Source organism: Eptesicus fuscus, chromosome 15 (genome assembly GCF_027574615.1).
Source record: "Eptesicus fuscus isolate TK198812 chromosome 15, DD_ASM_mEF_20220401, whole genome shotgun sequence".
NCBI classification, from domain to species: domain Eukaryota; kingdom Metazoa; phylum Chordata; class Mammalia; order Chiroptera; family Vespertilionidae; genus Eptesicus; species Eptesicus fuscus.
This window is the reverse complement of record NC_072487.1, coordinates 45,009,592-45,025,398: the sequence shown is the minus strand read 5'-3', so window position 1 is coordinate 45,025,398 and position 15,807 is coordinate 45,009,592.

Sequence of the window (15,807 nt, the reverse complement as noted above, 5' to 3'; positions counted from 1 at the left end):
TAAGTGCTGAGTTAAAGTGGAAATTTAAGAAGAGAAAGCAGAGCCAGGCCCAAGGCCAATGGCATCAGACAGCTTGACTTGCAAAGCCTCCCTGACTCATGCTCAGGGTGTCTCCAGTGTGGACAGGGCAGCTCTCCAGGTGCTGCATGTCCATTTGAAGGACAGAAGAGTCGGTATAAAGCAGTGGCGGGAGCCTTGTGTCCCTAAGAATGTCTCAAGGTTGTGTCAAGATAAAAATTTCCCAGCAGCTGCAAAGAAAGTGAGGCCCACAGGCTCCACATCAGAAGAGCTTGGTGGAGGGAATGAAGGCTTGGGAACATCCCTACCTGGAAGGAAGAGATTTCCTACTCGGGACCTGACATTAAAGGAGAGGCTTGGGACCAAGTCTTCCCAGAACCCATCACAGAAGGCACAGTCTCCTCCTGAAAGCCTGTTCAGAAATAAACCACTTGTTTTCAATGGCTTCATCCTGAGATAAAATACAAACAGCAAGAAAACTTTCAGGAATAAAAACAGCCCAGTATCATCTGTGCAGAGCAGAGGCCCAGTTAAAAGTAGAGCAGACATTGGGGATTTTCTAGAGGAGAAACTGGGGCATCATCATACAGTAGATATCACCTGACCTCAAGAGCCCCTTCCCTCTGCAGTGAAGTTTGGGAAAGCACAGCAGAAGGCAGCAGTGTGGGTCCAGGCAGAGTCTGTCCAGGGGCATCCTTTTAACTCCAGGGTTCTCTCCTGTAAAGTGACAAATACGAAGTCCTAAGACCAAGAAGCTGTGTTCAGAGACAAGGACAGACACCCCCAGAAAGTTGTGGCAGTAAAGCACCAACTATTATGTTGGAAGCAACCCCAATCTGTGCCCCCAAAGGGACTGTGCCTCACCTGCAGACCTCCAGCTGCCCAGTGGTCTCTTGCTGCTCTCACCACTGCTGTAGCCAAGGTGTTCAGAGATCCGTCTCTACGATTTAGAAAAGGATTCTGGATCTTTTGTAGGGGAAGGACTTCCCTACCACAAAATAATTCCTGCCCTGTGGAGAATATTGATTTGCCCTAATAAATATTTATCAGAGCAATGTCTTCTCTGTGTACTGTGTTGGGGTCATGGGTTTGGAGTATCTCAGGGCTTGTGCTTAGAAAAAGGAAGGAGTTAGTTTAGTTCCTGAATGCTTCCTTTAGGTGCTCAAGTGACCATCTCTTATAGCTCTTATTAAAAAATAGATATCATGTACCCCCTGCCAAAGCTCACTTCATCCCTAATGAGGCTGAGGAGATGGGCTCTGTCTCCTGCTTTTTAGCTTAGCCTTAATGAACATGCAGAGTATCCCACACCTTCCCTCTCAGGGAATACTTTATATCCTCTTGAACAGTAGAGAAGACAGGCCTCTGCACCTGAAGATCAAGGACAAGTATATTTTTCAGAAAATATCAGTGAAGAATACACAGTGGGCTAATCATTATTTAGAACTCAGTGAGCAGAGGATCCCACAAGTGGGTGAACCCTGAATGGGAGTGCTTGGGGGAATATGGCTGGAGTAGATACTGGCCTGATTGGGGATGGTTCTAGGAACAGCACAGATCTGGTTAAAGATCCATCTCTTGGGTCATGTTAATATTTGGGGAAGCATATTTTAGCCTTGACTCTGAAGTATCCCCATTTAAAAAGTCATCTTGGGAAGTGGTTCCTAATTCAGGGTATTTCTATAGGCTGTGGAATTTGTGATTTTTTTATTTTCATTTTTAATTTTTTTTCTGAGCAAAAACATTACTCAACTACCACTGGGATGAATGTTAACCAGGCAGCCATCGACCTCCCAGGGGAAAAAAACTAAAAGATACCTTAGACTAAGCAATAAGGTAAGAACTACTGAAGGGGAGAAAGAGTGACCTTGCTAGTGGAACAGAGGTTATTTCCCATCATCCACACAGTGTGATTCGGTCTCGCTCCAATCTTCCTCAAGCTGATCTAAGCCTGACCTGCCTAGACTGATCAGAACACTGCAAAGCCTACTGATGCCAGACACCAAAAAGGCATGGGCTATTCCTTGAGCACTAAAATAATATTTGCAGGGATGTGATTAAGCATGGCATCCCAGTCTTTGGGGAGGTGATCTTGGTGCTTCCTTCCATCCATGCTTGATGTAAATGTGCAAGATCTTGGCTTTAGTGTAGACATTTCATCTATAGGATGAAGATATGGTTTTAAGGGAGTTATAATAACTCTACCCCAGAACACCTGCAGCTCATGAACCAGAGATGAGTTCTAGACTATGCACCAGAATTACAGATGTTCTAGGTCTCATCCTGGACCTCCATGGTTTGGCTCTCTTTGGCCAAACCTGAGCACATACCTACCTGTACTATAGAGGTCTGTAGGCGAGCCAACCCGACTTGTTCAGATTGGAACACAAAAATGTAATGACTGTCCTAGACAGCACTTGAGGTAGTTTTTTTCCCAGAAGGCCTTGTAAATCCTGAGTGTCAAGGAAAAACAGCAACAACAACAAAATTGGCCCACCCAGTCCCCTTTTGAAACCTCTGTATAAAAAATTTAAGCTGTCTTTTTCCAGAAATGTCTTCCTATAAGTCATTGATCACTATTGGATTAAATCTTACAGTCGTTTCTATTGGTGCCCCAGAACTAATTGGAAATCATTTATTCATTCCAAAAACAATTATCCCATACTTACATGTGAACAACTTCACACTTTCTGCTATGTTTACTGTGAACCAAAAATTGCTCTCTAAGAGTCTAAGAAAGGAAGAAGAGGACAATGATGAGGAGGATGAGGAAGTGCCCACCTGTGTTGGTACCAACTCTATGGTTTTCCCTGACCCCTCTCTCATCTCCCTCCTTGCATAACACTTAATTACTTCTTCATCTGTGTTTTGTGCTTTTATTCCTATTTCTGTCCTAGTTTATATCACTTCATTAAAGTTGTAGGCAGGTCTCACTTATTGCACTAAGACCTGACTGAGGGCAGAGGCAAGGCCTTATAATATTAATATTTCTACTAGAAATACTACATAGTAGAATTCATTAAAAGTTTGTTGTGTGAATGGTGGATATCTTATAGTTATTTTAAATGCAGTTTTTTTAAATTTAATAAATCTTTATTGTTCAGATTATTACAATTGTTCTTCTTTTTTCACCCCATAGCTCCCCTCCACCCGGTTCCCACCCCATCCTCTGCCCTTAACTCCTCCCCACTGTCCTCATCCATAGGTGTATGATTTTTGTCCAGTCTCTTCCCGCACCCCCACACCCCTTTCCCCCCGAGACTTGTCAGTCCACTTCCTTTCTATGCCCCTGATTCTATTATATTCACCAGTTTATTCTGTTCATCAGATTTTTATTCACTTGATTTTTAGATTCACTTATTGATAGATATGTATTTGTTGTTCATAACTTTTATCTTTACCTTTTTCTTCTTCCTCTTCTTAAAAAATACCCTTCAGCATTTCATATAATCCTGGTTTGGTGGTGATGAACTCCTTTAGCTTTTTCTTATCTGTGAAGCTCTTTATCTGCCCTTCAATTCTGAATGATAGCTTTGCTAGGTAGAGTAATCTTGGTTGTAGGTTCTTGCTATTCATCCCTTTGAATATTTCTTGCCACTCCCATCTGGCCTGCATAGTTTCTGTTAAGAAATCAGTTGACAATCGTATGGGTGCTCCCTTGTAGGTAACTAACTGTTTTTCTCTTGCTGCTTTTAATATTCTCTCTTTGTCTTTTGCTCTTGGCATTTTAATTATGATGTGTCTTTGTGTGGTCCTCTTTGGATTCCTTTTATTTGGGGTTCTGTGCGCTTCCTGGACTTGTAAGTCTATTTCTTTCACCAGGTGGAGGAAGTTTTCAGACATTATTTCTTCAAAGGTTTTCAGTGTCTTGCTCTCTCTCTTCTTCTGGCACCCCTATAATTCAGATGTTGGTACGCTAGAGGTTGTCCCAGAGGCTCCTTACACTATCTTCATATTTTTGGATTCTTTTTTCTTTTTTTCTTTCCCGTTTGGGTGTTTTTTGCTTCTTTGTATTTCAAATCTTTGACTTGATTCTTGTGGTCCTCTAGTCTGCTGTTAGGTCTCTGTATAATATTTTTTATTCCAGTCAGTGCATGTTTAATTTCTAGTTGGTCCTTTTCCATATCCTCGAGGGTCTCGCTAAATTTATCAGCCTTTTCTAGGAAATTCTTAAAAAACCTTATAACTGTGGTTTTGAACTCTATATCCAGTCCTTTGCTTTCCTCCATTTCTTTCATTTATGATCTGTTTCTTTGTCTCCACATTTTCACTGTTTCCCTGAGTTGGTAGAGTAGCTTTGTGTGGTACGTGTCCTATAGGGCCCAGTGGCTCTGCCTCTCCCAGTTACCTGAGGTGGATACTTTTGGTGCACCCCTTTGTGGACTATGTGCACAGCCTTGCTGTAGTTAAGTCTTGATTGTTGTTGGTATCACTGGGAGGAATTGACCTCCAGGCCAATTGGCTGTGAGGATCAGCTGTGTCTATGCTGGGAGAACTTCTGTGCTGGAGACACCCTTATGAGACAAAACTTGCAAAATTGCAAAAGCCTCTGTGCTCAGCTTGGATGAGGCGGAGTCTCAGGGCAGAGCAGACAGCCTTGGTTTCCCGTCAGCCCTGCCCTATGAGGCCCCTGGGTCTCAGTGTCCCTCGGTAATTGCTGCAAGCACCTCTGAGAGAAAGCAGCCCTCGAGTTTCGCCCACTGCCAGACAGTCCAGTTTTTCCCTGAATGAGTCTGGGTTCCCAGAAACTTGCCTGGAACTAGAGTTCAGTGCAGTCGGGAGCTTCCGTCTCCCTCCCGCTTTAGAAAGCCAACTGCGCACTCAGCTGCCCGTGCACTCAACAGTCAGTCCTCTCTACGCGCATGCGCCCCCGGACCTCTGCCTTCTGCAGCTCTCCTGAGTCTCAGTGTGCTTTTTCTTTTCCTGACAGTCTAGATTCCCCCCCTCCCCCCCCCCCCCCCCGAATGAGTCTGGATTCCCAGAGATGCACCTGGGACTGGAGTTCAGTGCAGTTGGGAGCTTCCTTCTCCCTCCTGCTTTAGAAAGCCAGCTGCCACACACTCAGCCACGCATGCCCTCAGCCGCCCATGCCCTCAGCCGCCCATCTTCTCCACGCACGTGTGCGTTTGTCTCCATACCTCAGCCTTTTGCAGCTCCTTTGAGTCTCAATGTGCTTTCCTCTTTCCTTCTAGTTGTAGAATTTCCACTCGGCCAGCTTTCCTGTGGTCCTGGATGGTGTCCGTTTTGTCTTTTAGTTGTAGTTTTGATACTGTTGTGCAAGGCAGCAGTTTAGGTGTTTAACAAAGCCGCCATCTTGGTTTCTCCTAAATGCAGTTTTAAAGTACTTTCTCCCGAATGTGTTCTTCTGCCTTGTTGGGGAGCACAAGAGACTTGGTTGGAAAGTTTTAAGGAGGACATTCTGAGAAAAGGGAAGTGTGTGGAAGGCCACCTGCCCTGTTTATAGGAATTCCAAGTTAAGGGAGACTTAGGGGAGTGTCAAAGGTGGCACCCCTAATTATTCCTTGACCTTTCCAAACAAGCCTGTGCATATACAGATCCCTGGATGTTTAGGAGAATCCTTATGCTTAATCCCTGGATGCCCTTGCCTAGAGGGAGATGTAAACACATGTGTCCTCCCAAGATTACTCACCCTACTGATTTTATCTAAAGATAAAAATTCCAATAAAGGCTTAATGAGGCAGGCAATCAAAGTGGCCTGGATTCTTTAGCTGGGCAAGCCCCTTAGCCCTCTCCCCCACAGTGAAATTGTGTCAGAATAATATGTTCATCTGTCATTTAGAGGCTCCTGATCAGCCCTGCACAACCTTTTTGGTATCCTGAAATGTCTATACCCTGTGGCTCATCTTAAAGACAGTGGCCAGGATGGGAGTAAGAGAGCACTGAGAACTGTCCATAGAAACTGAGAACCTATGAGAATCCTAAACTAATGACTTATCTCAAATGTGTCTCTTTAAATAGCAGCACATTACTCTAGTAAAGGACTTAGTGAGGCCAACATCAACATCTCCAAACATAAAGGGGGACCCAAGTAATATATGGATTACAAGTAGAATAAACAGAATATTCATTAAGGTACATAGATGCTATATTAAAAGGCAGATTAAAAAATAAGGGTAGCAGAGTAAGGCAGAGAGAGGGACTTGGAGACATACAATGGGTGGAGGATCTTCTGGGATGTTGGATTTGGGAGGATCTGTGTACACACCCTCTTGAAGGTGTCCCCTTAACACCCTCAAAAACCCTTTGTGACTCCTCAATGCTCTGTGATGCAGGCTTGGCTATAAAATCAAGAGTCTGAACCCTTAGAGCTCAGTTGCCTCAGGCAGCATTGCCATTCAGAAAAATGACTTTCAGCCTATTTCTGAATAGCCTCTCAGAGCTTTATCTGGGCTTCTGCTCAGAATCTTTAGATTGTTACCGCACCCTAATTTACCTCTGTGTGTTGGGGTTGCTGCTCCTCTTCTTCCCTTCCCTGGTGAAAATTCTATTAACCCAAACCTTCTGGAAAAATGACCATACACAAAAGGTAAGGAACCCTGAACAAGCCCCAAAAGAGATTTTTTAAGGTTTCCCATTTCTAGTCCCACATTTATAAATGACTTAAGTTGGGTCAGAGACATTTAAGATGGGATGTCTGAGGAAGGAACAGAACATCAATCTTGTAGGGGAAGAGAACAGGCAGGGCTAGGGGGTCAGGAAGGACTCAGGCTACCATCTGAAGCTCACAGACCATCTGGGTATGGTGGCGAATTCCTGAATAGAACCCCAAACAGTGCCTTCATGGCCCTGGATTGGGTTATTTTGAGTTTGGGATCTCTGCTAGAGATGAGAGTTCCATCGCACTTCATCATGATCATATTCCCATGTCAGGCATAACTGACCCAAGCTTTCCTCTCTGTTGGGCTTTATCAGGTGAGCAGTGCTGAGCACCTGGGAGACTGAGCATAGGCAGGAGCTGGAGCTCTGTCCTAGGTCACAGGGTCCTATCTGAGGGAGCAGAGATGAGACTGTTGGCCCAGATTTTATGCCCTCCTTAAGCACAGGACTAATGACTGAGGACCAACCATGAACCTCATGGACAAAAACATTCTTTGAGTTTTTAAAGAAAAAAAAACAAACCTGAAAACATTTTAAATATTCAAAATTTGACAAAAAGAAGGAACACATAGTTCAATTAATTAGTTACATTATTCAGGATAATTAATGTCTGAGTTTCTAGGGGGAGGAGTGACAGAAATGAATCCCAACCTCCCATCCTTTACTTTCATTATCAGTGTCAGTGTCAGGGAAGAGCCAAGAGGAGGAGGAAAGGTGGGACACAGAAAGGTAAGGTTCTGCCCCCCTCCATGTGAGCTCCCTAAGGCTGACCCTTTCTCTCCTTTCCATGAGGAACCAGTTTCATGATTTCTATGAGGTCAGTTTGCTCAACACAGTTCCTCTCAGTATAGAGGCCTCAGAGGAGAGGCTTTTCTGTCAGAACCTGAGGCACTTCTCAGATTCCCTGCTTTGCTGTTCATGGGTATGAAGTATTCATGGACCTGGGCAGTGGGTACTGCCCAGTAGGTGTCCAGAGTAGAACCTCTGTCTCCTGACTTTGTGAAAGTATTTTAACTTCAGAATTATCAGATTCCTCTTTGACATAACACTGACTTCTCTGTTTTGCAGAGTGGTTTGGAGCATAGATAATATAATGTACTAAAGGCCTGGTGCATGAAATTCATGCACTCATGGGGGGCCCCTCAGCCCGCCTTGCACCCTCTCGCAGTCCAGAAGCCCTCAGGGAATGTATTGACTGACAGCAGTCTGACATTCTTAGCACAGCTGTGGATGGGGGAGAGGCTCCTGCCACCACCGCTGCACTCACCAACCATGAGCCCAGCTTTTGGCTGAGCAGTGCTCCCTCTGTGGGAGCACATTGACCACCAGGGGGAAGCTCCTGTGTTGAACGTCTACCCCCTGATGGTCAGTGCATGTCATAGTGACTGGTCACTGCACTGTTCGGTCAATTTGCATATTAGCCTTTTAATATATAGGATGTATAAGCACTTTATAAAAGTAGCAACATACATGGGAGTGTTATTAATATAATCATTGACCATTTGACTTCATCTATTAACTCATGGGGCTTTCCGTGTCTAATATGCCAATGGTTTCCCATAAAGGGACTCCTCTTTAATTACTGGGATTCTACACCTTCACCACATATAACACACTCTCCTGGCTTCCTAGGTAGAAGATACTCCCAGAGGGAAGAAGAGGATAAAAAGATGCTGATTTCTTTCCTTAAAGGGTGAGAAACCTTTCTCCCCCTTCCCTGATCCCTCTTTCGCATGTTCTATGCAATTTCAGGGCTTCAGTGCAGCTTTGTATAGTTATGGATTTGGGTTGCCATAAAAATTAGTACATGAAGGAGACTTTGGGGTGAGTGCTATTGAGTGCATTGTGAAGTCATGAATGTGGGGCAATGTGAAAAGACATCAGAATTAAGGTGACCCAAACCACACCAATCAATAGGTCCTCCTTTCCTTGTTCTGGTTGGTCTTGGCTGCAGCTTTGTATCTCTTGTCTCTTGCAGCCCCCTGGGCCAGCGTCATGATTCTACCCACTTTCGTCAACTGTTATGTCCAGATCCCTCCTGTGAGGTATGTAATGATGCAACTGCTGAGATGGATCAGCTGCTGACCTCATTGGCCCTGGAAGATGCTACTCTCTCTGTGTCCCCTTCGGCTTCTGCAGCTCCTGTGATTGAACCATCATTCACTCAGTCCCCTGCCTTCTCAGCAGTCCCTCCAGGAGACCTAATACCACCTCACCTGCCTGAGCCTTTTCCACCACCACCCTCCAATCTCTTTCCTAACCCAGTGACCCCCTTAAGTCATTTTCCATTACCATCATCGCAGATTCACTCTCTGCCAGCAGACAATTTCTCTCTCTTGACATCTGACTTTCCAGTGCATCATTCTCTTACCATACACGGTACTAAGACTGTGGATGCTGCTATTCAATCAGAAGCGTCTCTGACCCTGAATACTATCTTCATTGACTCCTCCATTACTCAAGATACCAATCCCTTCCAAGATAATTCCACAGAATCTGTTACTTTTCATCATGTCCAACCCACCTTGTCTGTTTCACCACAACCACACTACAGTTTAACTGTGACTCAACATAAACCCATTCACATCTCATCCAAGCCTGCTCTGGAGAAATCATCTCCAGACAGCACTGGAGCATTGGCCACTTATGCCCCTCAAGGCACTGACCACCCAAGCCTGTCGATTTCACACTTCCCTTCTCAGAAAGCTCGTGCAAGAGACCTCTTGCAGTCCACCTTGACACGTGATTTCTATCAAGTTCAGGATGTGGGGTATGACTCTGAGAAAGACTTAAACTCCTACATAATGAGTCTGTCAGGAGCAAATTCCATGATGTCACGGCAGAATGTAATGCAGAGAGAACAAGGAAATGCCCGGAAAATACATTTGAGGAAGAAGTCGAAGGAAATCAGTGAGGGTCAGCTCCCTGCGCGTATGCTTAGTCCATGGCATGCTATCCAACAGACACTTTCTGTGAACTCCCTTGCAGAAATAAAACAGAGAAGTTTGGCACCACCAGTGGGTAGGGAATACAGCCTGAACACATGCCAGAAGCTTTACTTCCTTGAGTCTGGTTCCCAGCAGATTCTGGAAGCCCACATTACCAAGTTTCATTTGAGGATGGTGTGTGGCCTTCCCCCCAAAGTCCTTGAATCCATTGAAATCTTTAGATTGAAAGATGCTTCCTCCCATTCCCTGTATGATTCCAAATCCTACTCAACCAACCTGATTTCTGATGTGGTCTCCAAATCAGGGGGCTTCAGGCCCCTTCGAGGAAGCTCTGAAACCTTGAATTATCGTAGCTCTGCTACCTCACCTGTGGGCAATGAAGGACAGGGGATCCTGAGACAAGTACCCTCTGAAATCTCCCATGGGCTGAGAATTCTGGATGCTGGACCTACTCCTCTGCCTGTGGCAAACACCATCATTGGCAAAGCAAGTCAGGAACATTCTCCAAGAGCCAACGTTCTCCCCTTAAAGCTGCCCATAAGACAATCCTGGGCTGAACATGAGCTAAAGGATCAGAGTGCGAATTCCAGAAAGGTCGAAGAGATGAAGAAATCAGAAACTGTCTCCATGCCCAATGTGCCCAGGGCTGAGGAGCTCAATGCTCTTCAATCCAAAATGAGTGACATCTTGACAACCAGCAAGTTGGAAACCTCCCAAAGGCTAAATGTGAGTGAGAATAAAGGAGTAATGATTGTGAAAACTGAAAACCTCCCAGCAGAAACATCAGTTCTGCAAGATCCTAACTCAGCAGACCCTCAGAACCAACTAATTTCTGAGTTAACGTGGAAGACAGAGAAGAGAAAGCATAGTCAGGCCCAAGGCCAGTGTACTCATGTGTCCAGTGCCTCAGACAGCTTGACTTACACAGCCTCCCTGTCTCATGCTCAGGGTGTCTCCAGTGTGGAAAGGGCAGCTCACCAGGTGCTGCATGTCCATTTGGGGAACACAGGAACCAGTATGAAGCAGCCACAGGAACCTTGCGTCCCTAAGAACATCTCAAGATTATACCAGGATAAGAATTTCCCAACTGCTGCAAAGAAAGTGAGGCCCACAGGGTCCAAACCAGAGGAGCTTGGTAGAGGGAATGCAGGGTTGAGAACATCCCAACCTGGAAGGAAGAGATTTCCTACTCAGGACTTGCCATTAAAGGAGAGGCTTGGGACCAAGTCTCCCCAGAGCCCATCACAGAAGGCACAACCTCCTCTGGAAAGCCTGTTCAGAAAACAAATGAACCGGTTTTTTCAACGGCTTTATCTTTGGAAATTATGCAAACAGCAAAAATACTCTCAGGAAAAGGGCAACACCGTATCATCTACACAGAGCCGAGGCCCAGTTAAGAATAGAGCAAACATTGGGAGTTTTCTAGGGCTTCGGCATCCAGTAGATACCAGCTGCCCTCAGGAGCCCCGTCCCTCTGCAGTGAAGCTTGCAAAAGCTCCGCAGAAGGTAGCAGTGTGGGCCCAGGCAGAGCCTGACCAGGGGCATCCTTTTCACTCCAGGGCTAGCTCCTGTAAAGTGACAAATACCAAGACCTTCCGCCAAGCTGTCTTCAGCGACAAGGACAGATACCCCCGGAAAGTTGTGGCATTAAAGGACCAGATAATATGTCAGAAGCAACTCCAATCTGTGCCCTGCAGAGGGAGTGTGCCCCGTCCAAGCTCCACCCGCAGGCCTCCAGCTGCCCAGTGGGCTCCTGCTGTTCTCACCACTGCTGTATCCACGGTGTTCAGAGATCCGTCTCTACTATTAAGACAAAAAATGATTCTGGATATTTTCAAGGGAAGAGACTTTCCCACCACAAAATAATTCCTGCCCTGTGAAGAATATTCATTTGCCCTAATAAATGTTTCCCTAATAATAGTAATGTCTTCTCCATGTACTGTGTTGGGGGTATGACTGTCTCAGGGTTTTTGCTCAGGGAAAGGAAAGCATTAGTTCAGCTCCTCCTGATTCCTTCCTTTAGCTTCTAAAGTGAACAGCCCATAGAGCTCTATGGAAAAATAGATATCATGTTACCCCTGCCAAAGCCCACTTCATCCCTGATGAAGTTTGCGGAGATGGGCTCTGTCTCTTGCCTTTTAGGTTAGTCTTAAGGAACATGCAGAGCTGCCCACACCTTCTCCATCAGGAAATACTTAACCTCTTTTCAAATTTTACAGAATACAAATTTTACAGGCCTTCTTTATCCCAAAGAAGATCAAAGGCAGGTATATTTTTCAGAAAATATCAATAATGATGAGACAGGGGCTTAATCATTATTTAGAACGAGTGAGTGAACCCTGAATGGGAGTGTTTGGGGAATATGGCTGCAGTAGATCTTGGGCTGGTAGGGGAAGGGTCTAGGAACAGCACAGATCTGCTTAAATATCTGTCTCATGGGTCTTGCTGATGTTTTGGGGAAGGATATTTTAATCTTGATACTGGAAAGTAACCTTCGGGGAGTTGTTCCATCTCTGGATATTTTTTCAGGCTGACTTTTTTTTTTTTTTTTCTGAGCAAAAACTTCACTCAACTATAGTTGTGATGACCGGTAACCAAGTAGCCACCTTCCTCCCAGGTAAACAAAGCTGAAAGTAGGAAAAGATGCCTTAGATTAAGTGAGAAAGTAAGAACCAATGAAGAAGGGAAAGAGTGACATTGCTGGTGGAACAAAGATTATGCTCATCATCCCCACAGTGTGACCCTGTCTTGCTCCCAAACTGATCTAAGCTCCACCAGCCCTGGCTGATCAGGGTACTGCACAGCCTACTGATGCCTCACAGCAGAAAGACCTGGGCTGTTCCTTGAGCACTAAAACAATATTTGCAGGGATATCATCAGGCATGGCATCCCTGTCTTTGGAGATGGTGAAATTTGTGCCTTCCTTCCATCATGCTTGATGGGAATATGCATGAATTTGCTCTTAGCAAGTACATTTCACCTATCAGGATGGAGATGTCACCTTTAATATTCGGGGGTTTGGGGAAGTTACAATAAATCTCAGGACACCTGTAGCTCATGTACTGGAGGTGAGTTCTAGACTATGCACCAGGGTTACAGATGTTTGGGGGCTCACCTTGGACTTCCATGAAATGCTCTCTTTGGCCAAACCTGCACATATACACACCTGTACTATAAGGGTCCTCTGGAGAGTCAACCCCACTTGTTCAGACTAAAACACAAAAATGGAATGACTGCCCTAGACAGCACTTGAGGTAGCTTTCCCAATAAGCATGGTGAATCCTGAGTGTCAAAGACAAACAGCAACAACAACAAAAAACAAAACAGATGTCCACCACAATCCTCTCTCACTACCACACTTGTATATTTTGTCCACAGTTATGCCATCAACCCTACAATGTCTGAATTTTGGGGTCACAAAAAGAATGCATATTTTGTGAAAGTCCTGGCGGGGGATGAAAAGGTAAAATGGAGCCCAAGGCATGGAACCTGAAGGGATGAGCCTGTAGTGAAGGCTCTAATATTCATGAGGATCAAACAGTCAATAACCCAGCCCCCCCAACCCCTACATCTTAGGAACTTTTTCTTCCACTCTGATGTAGTTACTTCTACACTATAGAGCATATTACCAGGAATACCTCTGGCATCTGGAATAATACATTCTGATCTTTTATCCTTCCAACTTATATGCCCCTTGATCATTTTTCAACTCCGGGTCATTTATTTTCCCACTAACTCCCAGTCAATGCACGAAGCTCTTGTTTCCCTCCCTTACCAAGGTAGACTTGATGGTCTATCAGGTAACCAACTTTTAAATGCTCCACTGCAAATGGGTCCCTTTCAGTCCCCTTTAATCCTTCTTGTCTGGCAAAATTTCAACTCTGTTTTTCCAGAAATGTCTTCCTATAAGTAACCGAACATCATTGGATTAAATCACACAATTGATTTTACTGGTATCCCTAGAATTACCTGGAAATCATTAATTCATTCCACAAACAATTATCTCTTGTTTACTAACATGTAAACAAAACAAATGGAGCTTAGGTCCCTATTTCCTTAGTCTGTTCTCTCTCCAAAGCTACTCAAATCTATTTCAAATCTCTTTTACTTTCCTCAAGCTGAGACCATCTCCACTGGCTCAGCTGATGTGCTGGACCACTATTCAGAGAGGAGCTAGAAGACAGGAGATGGGAACTTTTCAACAAAACACTTTAAAAATATCACTTTTCACATTCCTCCTTTCATTTTTCCTTCCTATTACATGGAAAGAGGCTTCCTTCCCAACCTCAAAGGAATGACACTTTCTGAAATCACCTTGAGAGAGAGCTAAAATTCCTGTCTTCATGGACTGAAGCACCCCTGCCAGGTCTTGCCCCTCCCTCTCCGTATGAGGCAGCTAACACCTTTTATTTTTTTCAAGCTTAACAAAGAAATGTTTAAACATATACAACAGCAGATACAACAATATATCTTCCCATGTACCCTCAAAAATTATCATTTGGTATGTGTAATAGATGCCATTTTTACAATACAGTACAGTGAAAAAGCCTATCAGAACATCTAACCATCCATCTCTCAGACTTATGGGCCCATGTCAAAGCTTTTATATTTCTTTGATATTTATCACGTGTGGAACACATTTATGCACCACAGATGTAAACAGCATTGGTGAGGAAAAAACATTGAGTTTGAAAGGCTTTGGGAATCAGTTCTACTCTACCTTTTAATCAACCCTGAGGAGTCATTTGAGTGAGTTCTCTCAACTCCATGCAAGAAGTAATCTTACAGAGCAAATCCCATGCACAATATTACTGCTCAGAGCACGCAGTGATGACACTAACATGCTAACTATAGAGAAGCACAAAACCAAAGAAATGGCATCTCTATATGTGTTTTCAAATATTTAGAAAAAATTTTCCTGTCAGACATTAAAATGACTTAAACACAGTATATCAGACACCCTTGCTTATCTTTTTTCTTCCCAAAATGCCACTAAAAATAAAAGTCGATGAAAAGATGCTCGACTTCATTAACCTTTAGGGAAATGCTAATTAAAAACACCAAGAGCCCTGGCTCAGTGATTCAATTGGTTGGAGCATCTTCCCACACATCAAAAAGGTTGTGGGTTTGATTCCTGGTCAGAGCACATACCTAGGTTACGGGTTAAATCCCTGGACAGGGTGCGTTCAGGAGGCAACTGAAGGATATTTTTCTCTCATGTCATTGTTTCTCTCTCTCCATTCCTTTCTCTCCAAAATTCAATAAAAATATATCCCCAGGTGGGGATTAAAAAACACACACATACACACACACACACACACACACACACACACACACACACACACACACCAAAAAATAGGTAAAATAAAAAAATTCAGGTAATTCTCACTGAGACTGTGGAGAAAGTATAACTCCCATACATTGCTGGTGGGAGCCTCTTTGGAAAATAGTGTGGCACTTGCTCAAAATGTTAAACATAGAGTTATCAAATGACCTAGCAATTGCACCTCTAGTATGCATTCATGATACATGAAAACACTTATCCCCACCAAACCTTGTAAACCAATGTTCATAGTAATAGTATTCATAATAATAAAAGGAGAAAACAACTCAAATTTCCATTAACTGATGAATGGGAAAAAAGATTCCTATATCCATACAATGTAACATGTATTGGCAATAAAAACCATTCATATTACAACATGGGTGAACCTCAAAAACATTATGGTTGGTGGATAAAGCCAGTCACAAATGATCACATATGATCCTTTCATGTAAAATATCCACATAGGAGAAACTAGGGAAACAGAAAGTAGATTAGTGGTTACTTAGGCCTGGGGGTGGGAAGGGAAGGAGAGGGATGATTTCTAAAGATAAGGTTTCTTTATGAAGTCATGAAGCTGTTTTTAAATTTACTAAAATTGTAAAACTAGACACTTTATATAGGTGAATTGTATGGCATGTGAACTATATTTCAATATAGTTGTTAAAACAGGTGAAGGATTTAAAAAGTACTTGGGAATGACAAATAGGGAGAGGATATGACAAAAAATGTCAACACATTTCTGGAGGGTGTGGGAAGTGACTAGCAGAGCAGAGGAATTGCTGACAAACACATTCACTCCACAAAACCGCAGAAGACCAATGAACTGGTGGAAATGAAAGAAATTCAAGATGTCATATATATCTTGAAGTGTTTTATTTTTGTTTATATAATGTTTAA